The 9,136-nt window shown below is 46.0% G+C and overlaps 1 pseudogene; it reads right to left on the reverse strand.

Moving 5' to 3' along the window:
• Positions 1 to 212: 212 nt before the first annotated feature.
• On the reverse strand, positions 213 to 802 carry LOC144162746 (uncharacterized; annotated as a pseudogene).
• Positions 803 to 9,136: the final 8,334 nt, after the last annotated feature.

Here is a 9,136-nt window from a genome sequence, read left to right on the forward strand (position 1 = left end):
TCGCGCAATCAACAACCGTGCATTCGCACTTACACACTCTCCCCCTCGGGGAAGTGCGAGGGAATTTTTTTTTCTTTGTGTGCTTAAGCTTAACCCGACAATTCTTGTCGTAGTCCCAGGAATACACGTCTTTGTCGATGACCAACTTATCGTAATTCGGATGCATGCGTTTTCCTGCCTGTCTTTCTTCTTTTCCAGATTCCCATAATAGCTTACGCTTGGCTAGAGTTTCCTTGCAAAAGTCGTCCCCAACTGGTATACTGCTGCCATTTAGCTTGCTGCAATTTTTGTAAACTTTTAAGTTCTCTCAGGAGTCGTACAACTCCATAATGACCGGACGCGGCGAACTACCCCCTTTTCGGCCTATTCTGTGGATCCGTTCCACCGTTTTTAGTTCGACGCCATGTTTTTGAACCAAAATGTCCTCCAGTACCGCTTGTTCCAGGTCTTCTGTGGTTTCTACCTCTCCTTCTTCAATCCCAAAGACCAAAAGATTATTGCGCCGACTCCTGTCCTCTAAGCTTATTAGCCTTCCTTCTTGTCTTGATAGTGTCACGTTAAGGTTCGTGACAGTTTTCGTTATCTGGCCTATTATTTTACCCTGATCTTTGATTGTTTGAAGGGCGTCTTCCATTTTAGTCATTCTTTCTCCTAGAGCGCTCAGATCTGCTTGAATTGCCTCCTGACCTTTAGACAGTTTCTTTAGGAGGGCTGTGCTGTGTGGGAGAATATCTGGGCGCTCTATCGCGCCGTGCGCTGTCGAAGCCCGCGCGCCGCGTGAGCACGCGCGCACACAGTCCATTTGTGACACCACGTCGCCCGAAAGCTGTCCGTTCCCCCCCCGGGGTAGAAGAGCTGTGTTGGTGTACAATACACAGCCACCTCCAGGGACCGTGGAATCGGAGCATGGCGCTGTCTGGTCACGACAACAGAGCTTCGTCGTCTTATTGGTAGATATTAATGCGATAGCGTTAATGCGATAGCGTTAATTAAAGCGATAGCGTTAACTCATTTTTCTGTTTTTCCCGTGCCAGCTAGCCGTCCACTGTCAGCCGTCCTCATCAAGCGTCGGCGGAAGTACGTCATCGCTGGGTACAGAAAACTACTAGTGCAGCCCGATTCGAGGGCTCGACCGAAACTCAAATACAGCAGAGCGGCAACTGGAATGTGGAAAGGAGAGTAATAATGATTTGATTGATTGATTGATTGATTGATTGATTGATTGATTGATTGATTGATTGATTGATTGATTGATTGTTTGATTGATTGATTGATTGATTGATTGATTGATTGATTGATTGATTGATTGTAGGGTTTAAGGCGCCGACGCAACGCAGGCGATGAGGCGCGCCGTAGTGGAGGGCTCCGGATTAATTTCGACCACCTGGGGATCTTTAACGTGCGCCGAAATCTCGTACACACGGGCGTTTTTGCTTTTCGCCTCCATCAGAAAAGCGGCCGCTGCGGCCGGGAATCGAACCCGCGACCTCGTGCTCAGCAGCGCAACGCCTTCCTTAGCCACTGAGCCACCACCGCGGGTAGGAGGAAAATAATACTACAGCGGAGACGAAAAAAAAAAAGACAAGTGGTTTCAGCAGGCGCCACCGCGCCTTCGCAGTAAAGTCGATTCCACGGCCCGTCGGTAGTCGCATCCTCGGCAGATATGGCTCCCAGTCGCTCCCGAAGCTTACATCTACCTAAAGCGCCCTGCCACCGGAACTGGAGCCGCCATCACGATTGCGCCCCGTAACTATAAAGGTGGGCCAAAGATTAACTCGAAGCCCTCAAAAACAGATGAAGGCCTCGACTAAGACCAGGAACTTGCTAAAATGTCCCCTAATAGGAAATAAAATTGGGAATAGGTCGTACAGTTAAGAGAACAATTTATTAAAAATCCTCGGCATAGCCCTACACAGAAGTGACAGAAGTGGTCACAAAATCAGCAAAAAATAGCAAAGCTTTATCCATTTGGCCCCCGTTGTAACACATCTAACCAAGGGAAGAGCTACGAAGAGAGAAACAGAAACGACAAGACTTATGCAGGCACTGATCATGAGACGGATATCGTACAGCCTGCCGTTTCACACATTTACAGAGACTGAACAAAACGAAGTAAACACCATCATCTGAGCACCTTTTAAGGCATTCTGCAACGGGACTGTCGCTCTGCGATTCTGCAACGGGAAATACTTTGACAACAGAATCTGAAGCAGGATTGTACCAGTAGACTCGGTCACGAAAATGGGGGCTATTGAAGCGATCGAATTTCTCCTTATCTGTACGAATAGACTTTACGAAGACGCGGAGCTTTGGGTGAAAAGTCCTCTCCTAGCCACACTTTCGGCCATTTCAGATTTCTGAGCATGGGCGCACTTATTGGAACTTCGGAGATCACGAATTTGACTGTTATGGGGGGCCGGGCATATGGAGAGTAGAGAAGAATTTGCGGACGATCTTTTAAATGCAGAGCATTTCAGTAACTCACGATGTCACCCGCGTTGACGCCCGTAGTCGTAGCCCGCACCCCTCCCCCTACACTTTATAAAAAAAAAATACTATCCGGCGCCTGGTTTCGATCCCTCGACCCTGCGGGCGGAACGCAATGTACATGGTGCTCTACCCACTGCGCCACAAACCCGACACAGAATGGGAGGCTACGAACGCGCCTTATATCCTTGACTCATTCAAACTACGTCAAGAAGCTGCTGATACAACGAATTCACTACCACCACCCCCCCAAACACTAAACATTAACGCAATTTACTTTACGATAGTAACCGCAAAATGTGGCAGTGCAACGCCTGCACGGGCGGGGAGAAAAGCACAAAGAGAACAGAACTCCCGCTGGCGCAGTTTCAGGCAGGGGGCGCGCGAGCACTGCGAAGGCGGGAAATTTGAATTGCATGGGGTGGTAACAGTAAGCGGATAACGGCGGTACAGCCCATTATGGCGAATCCTTGCTCTGCACTTCCGACAGCTTTCACATTGAGTGGAACGGCTTTAATTTTTTTTGTTTAATTATAGCATTCGCGTTCGACCTCGGGTATGCTTTTAACAATTACGTTGTTACTGCGCATTCTGTTCAGATCGTCACCAACCTCCACAAGACCATCGTTAGTTTTTGCTACGATTTCTTTGGCCTACTCTACAGAAATATTTACAACAGCAAACTGGCCACGCAGCTAAGGCACGGTGCTGATTGCTTGCTCGATCCAGTTGACTTTATCCTCGGTGTTGGTAATTTTAAGTTTGAGTTGGCTCAAAGTGGCAGAGGTTTCTGCGTTAAATACCCCCAGAAGAACAAGCACATCTCCAATCTTGGGCCCGGTGTTAAACCCAACATCTCCTTCCTGCACACAACAAGGACGTGCGAAAGCACCCAGGTGGGCCTAGGGCACAGACCACGGACAAAGCTAGAACCGGCGCCAAAACATTCAGCGCCATCATGCACAAGTACGCGGCAGGCAAGAAAAGAGCCAATGCGTGCGCGGTATGTGCACACGTCTATACCAATTAAGTGCTCTGTCACAAGTTAGAAACAGACAAACTGGGATGAGCAGCCAGAAGAATTAAACAGAGTCGAAATAGGGCGCTAAGATGAATGCATACCTAGACAATCAAAAGCGACCACTCAGCCGCTGCACTTCGCGGCCCCAATGCAATGCTAACCGGAGCAGCGATGCCTTAAAGAGGTCATGGAAGACAAAATACAAATTTGTTTTATTCGAAATATTTCGTGTTTTGTAGTGCCCCCAGCGCTTGTCCGCAAGCAAGCGATGCTTTATTCACTGACAAATTAATCAATTTAAGTTAAAATTTTGCTTGTCCCGCCAAATCGTATGCTTTCGTGACGTCTGCAATGACATCATTTGTGCTGGGGAGCCTTGTGTACCGTTAGTCAACCTAGATAGCGCCACCGTACCGCGGCGGGCAGTTTTCTGCCTTCGCTTTGTTTTTTACTGTATTTGTGCCTGGCTTAGGCCCATTTTACCAGCGAAAAAAGGCGGGGACCTAGAGAGAAGCAAACCGGACAATCGCTAGCTCTCTAGGTCCCTGTCTTTTTTCGCTGGTAAAATGGTTCTCAGCCAACACCAACTAGTTCAACTTTCAGCCTTTACCTGACTTGTTTTTGTTAAGTTAGAAAATAATCGCTTCGTGAAACATGGTGTTCGCTCTACAGATAAGGTGACGTAGGACACCGTCGCTTATGCCAGTGTTGTCTGAGACAACCCCAAAGAGCCGCAGTGCTGTGCAGCTAAAGCAGCATAGTGCGCGCAGTACCAACAGCAGTACGCATCGGTACTTCTATTGTTACGGTTGCTTCCGTAACTTCCACTGCTTACCCCACTATACAATAAAAAGAATGTGCCCTAAATTTAAGCGCAAAGAACTCGTTCGGCAAGCTTATCAGCCCTGCCTAATTTGCGTTTGCTTCTGCCCGCCTTAGCCAATCGCACTGCAGCCCTAGCAAAGATTCTGATACAAAATGTAATACACGTATATGCTTATTGCCACTAATAGACCTATGACTCTGTATTATTCTATTAGGTCCATCAGTCTGTATTAGTCTATTATGTCTATCAGTCTGTATTAGTCTATTAGGTTTATCAGTCTGTATTAGTCTATTAGGCCTATTAGTGTGTATTAGTCTGATAGGACCATCACAGTGTATTAGTTCTATCAGAACCAGTGGCATATGTTCGAACAAAGCGATGAAACATGGCAGCACATTTTATTATCAGGGTACACAGGCGAATTCCTGTGGCTGACAGAAATCTGGCTGAATAATTTAACGCTGCATAAGTTCGTAACCTGATTAGGAACAAACGAATACATTGCCATGCGAATCACAAAATAGCTGCAGCATGCAATAAAAAAAGCCTAAGTCAAACCAGTATGGTCCAGCCATAGGTACACATCGAGCGCATGAATGACCTATTGAAACACCATCCCCTTGGGATGTAACTTCAAAACGGCATTCACCCTTCCGCAACACGCGATTACAATGGCAACAAAGACGTCCGGAGTGGCGAAGTGACGGGTCCAAGATGGGTCGGGCGGCGGCCCGCATCATATTTGTCAATGTTAGGCAGGCGCTCGGCATATCGCCAACACTTCTTGATGACGTGATGCACACGCTTTCTTCGACGTCAGGCGTTCGTTACACGGCATATCAGAAGGGACAAAGACGTCCGAGCGGCGAGGTGACTGGTCTAAGATGGGTCGCGCGGCGGCCTGGTTCATATTTGCCGCAGTAATGCGGGCGTTAGACATAACACTTCTCGATCTCGATAACGCACTGCACAGGTGTTTGATGTGAAGTAACTCCACAAGCGGCTTGCTTCTAGCCGTCTTCTTCCCGAAGGCACACACACGCCACCCGCACTTTGTTGTTGTCGCCATATTGGCTACCCAACGAAGAACATGGCATGGCTTGGCCTGACTTTGCTGCAGGCTTGACGGCTTCGTTAGATTTCGTGCCCTTCTTGCTCATTTTCTTTCGTCCATGTTCTTGCGGCCTTGTAGGCGCAGCACTCTTAGCTCCCTCAGCTCTGTTCATTTCTGATAGCAGCGCATTTTTCAGGAAAGAAAGTGACAGAAAAATATTGACTAATTTGCATCATAATTTTGGTCAGAGATCTACGGAGATTTACCAGATCACAAAACATTTCATGATATTTTACCAAATCAAAATTATTGCTTAAGGGCCTTCATTTCAACCTTTTGTTTTGTTATTTTCAGGAAAAATAAAAATTTAGGAAATCGCACTTTGTGGGTACATTTGTATTAGTTTTTGTTTAAACCAAGCTATTAGTTCGTATTAGACAAATACAAACGAATAGCTCTGAAGTCTATTAGCGCTCTATCAGATCTATTAGTAATTGTAAACCAACACATACTGATAGGTTCGTTTATATTATACTAATACGGCTAATACTAAAACCTTATGAAACTGGTACAAGTTTGTATAAGACTAATACATGTCTTATACACCTAATACAAAAATGTATAAGAACAAAACAAGTTTCTATCAGAATTTTTGCAAGGGAGGGCTTATGACGTCATACGTTCTGATACGGGAAATGAGCTAGTGGGTCGCATGGCCATTCCCTTTTCCACTAATTATGTAGCCTATTTGAGCGAAGTTTACGTTAGAAGTGGGGTCAGTATGGTTCTAACGAGGCAATCTTTCGAATGAACCAAACTTGGGTTCTGTTTGCATGGCCCCTGTAAGTGTGCTCCTGTGGCACCGCCACTAGTGACGTCAGGGCCGCGCACGCTCTCTTCAAGGCACGAGCCAGCGAAGGAGATGATTCTTCTTCTGAAGATATTCTTCAGGTTATGCTACTATAAAACGACCCTCGCTCATGATTGCACCACTTGACCGGCGAAAAAGTTTTTTTTTTCACGCATGCCATTCTGGACTGGAATGACCTTGCGAATGTTGTTGTTTCAGAAAGCTCATTGTCCTTATCCCTGTCACACGTGCTTTGATTGCTGTATTTTTAAAGCAAGGCTGTATACCTCTACCCCCACGGTTTAATATCCGTGGTCAAAAACGTCAAGGCCCCAAGACCTGAGACGCCGAGCGCATGCGTCAGGCTAATCAGGCATACGGCATATGGCTCAGAACTCACTTAAGGAAACTACAAAGCATGCATGGAAACCGCATTATTGATGATAAGGCGCCTGTGAACAATGTGTTCCCGGTAAAGATTTTGTTTGCAGATAATCTTTGAAGGCTAGGCAGGACTAGTGTCACTAAATAGAGCAGTTCTTTCGCAAGACGCCGAGCGCTTGCATCAGGATAGGCAGGACCTAGCATTTGCCGCCAGAGAAGCCGAGCCTATGCGTGTCAGTGGGTAAGGTAATACAGCCCCGCCGCTGAGGCACGCAAGTCGGCAACGGGGGCCGTGTGGGCGTCTATTAGTGTTACGAGACTGCCGCGTCTACGGCCATCCTTGGACACACTTCTGCTGCTGAAATAATGTTACACGCATTGCATTTAATTCGTATGCGGAACGACGCCAGTCACGCGCAGCCGCAGAGCAGGAAGAACAACCTAAGCCTACTAGAGTTGACCTACTAAAATGCATAAACAACAAAATGGCGGCGCCCATGAACCGTCGCAGTGTAAACAAATGTCACGTAATGCGACCTGACCAAAGATCATGGCGGCGGCACGGAACAATAGGAGAAAAGAGTGCTGATACTCTGCCCTTACCTAGTGACACTAGCCGAGCGCTAGCGACAAGCCCGCCGAAACGACGAGAAATATTTCATACCCTCCTTCATCACCATTCGCAGTGGTTTACAACCGCTTTGCTGAGCATCCACTTTATCAGGGCGGGATGGCAACCAATTTTTTACCTCTAGTCGCCTATTTGTTTCTCTACTATCGTCTCGTTGAAAACATGTACCCACCCTGCTAACGTCTTGTATCCAGATCGCAGTATCTACAAATAAATAAATAAAATACGCATTGTTTTGTATATCTCGTATCCAGCTGAATTTATCTATCTATCTATCTATCTATCTATCTATCTATCTATCTATCTATCTATCTATCTATTTTTATTTATTTATTTATTTATTTATTTATTTATTTATTTATTTATTTATTTATTTATTTATTTATTTATTTATTAGTAATACCCTCAGGGCATTACAGAAAGGAGTGGTTACATTCATAAGTATAACGGAAAAAAAAAGCAGCGAAGGAAATACTTATGAAACAAACATCTTATACAAAATTAGTCTTAACAACAATTAAAGAAACGCAGCAAGCAAGCATAACTGCACACAACAAAGCATGAATTACACAATGTTGACTATGGCATTTTTGAAAAGCCGAGATATTTATAAAAAGAAACAGAGTCTAGGGCGATGCTATCAAGGCAGTAAACAGGTAATGTGTTATTTTTTCTAGATACACGCATAAATTTACACTTGCTAACATTGAGTTCCATGGGCCACTTTAAGCACCAAGCCGATATAGAATTTAGGTCAGTTTGAGAAAGAGAGAGAGAGAGAGAGAGAGAGAGAGAGAGAGAGAGAGAAAACTTTATTCTTTAAACAGCCCTAGTCCGGGCCGTCGTGCCACAGTCTCTTCATTAGGAGACGGCTGGTCCGTAGAACTCCCAGAGGTCCGCACTAACACGAAGGCAGTGGGCCGCCAGAAGTTCTTGCGTCGATTTCACATCTACGCCAGGACCCGGGTTCAACCAGTCCTCCCAGGAAGCGATGCGGGAACGCAGGTGTGGTGGTAGGTCTGGCCGATGGCACTTCCCAGTAAAGGTGTCGCACTGATGGGCAGGAAGGGCAGTTGGGTGTAGAGCAAGTGGGACGCGAGAGGATGCCATGCAGGTAGTGGATACGGGGTGGAGTGATAAGAGATGAGGTCTGTGCTTACCGGGCCACAGATGCGGCTTCACGGGAGAGGGCGAGGTGGGGGACCGGGAATAAAGTTTGCTCTCTCTCTCTCTCTCTCTCTCTCAAACTGACCTAAATTCTATATGGGCTTGGTGCTTAAAGTGGCGCATGGAACTCAGTGTTAGCAAGTGTAAATTTATGCGTGTATATAGAAAAAATAACACATTACCTGTTTACTGCCTTGATAGCATCGCATTAGACTCTGTTTCTTCTTATAAATATCTCGGCGTTAACATCGCAAGCAACTTCACCTAGAACATTCACATTGAACATATTATTAACAATGCAAATCGCATGATGGGTTACCTCAGGCGTAATTTTGCTATGGCACCATTCTACCCTTAAACTACTGTTGTACAAAACGCCTATTCGGTCTAAATTGGAATACGCTTCTTCAATTTGGGATCCTTTTTTTAACAATCTCATAAACTCACTGGAAATGGTGCAAAGCAAACTGCCTGCTTGCGCGTAGCGCGCAGAGATGCTGTCGGCGTGCCTGATGTTCTGAAATCTTTTGAGTGCCAGGGTGGTAGACGTAGGTCAGTTTGAAGGGTGGTAGGGTCATCGTCATAGGTTATTTCTCTGAACACTACGCAGTCGTCACCAAATAAATTCATACTAGATGAGACGCACGACGTTAAATCGTTAATATATATTAGGTAAAGCAGAGGGCCGAGAACAGAACCTTGCGGCACACCGGATT

This window comes from Haemaphysalis longicornis, unplaced genomic scaffold (assembly GCF_048455015.1).
Source record: "Haemaphysalis longicornis isolate Haplotype H1 unplaced genomic scaffold, Haemaphysalis longicornis Haplotype H1 scaffold_1, whole genome shotgun sequence".
Taxonomy (NCBI): Eukaryota; Metazoa; Arthropoda; class Arachnida; order Ixodida; family Ixodidae; genus Haemaphysalis; species Haemaphysalis longicornis.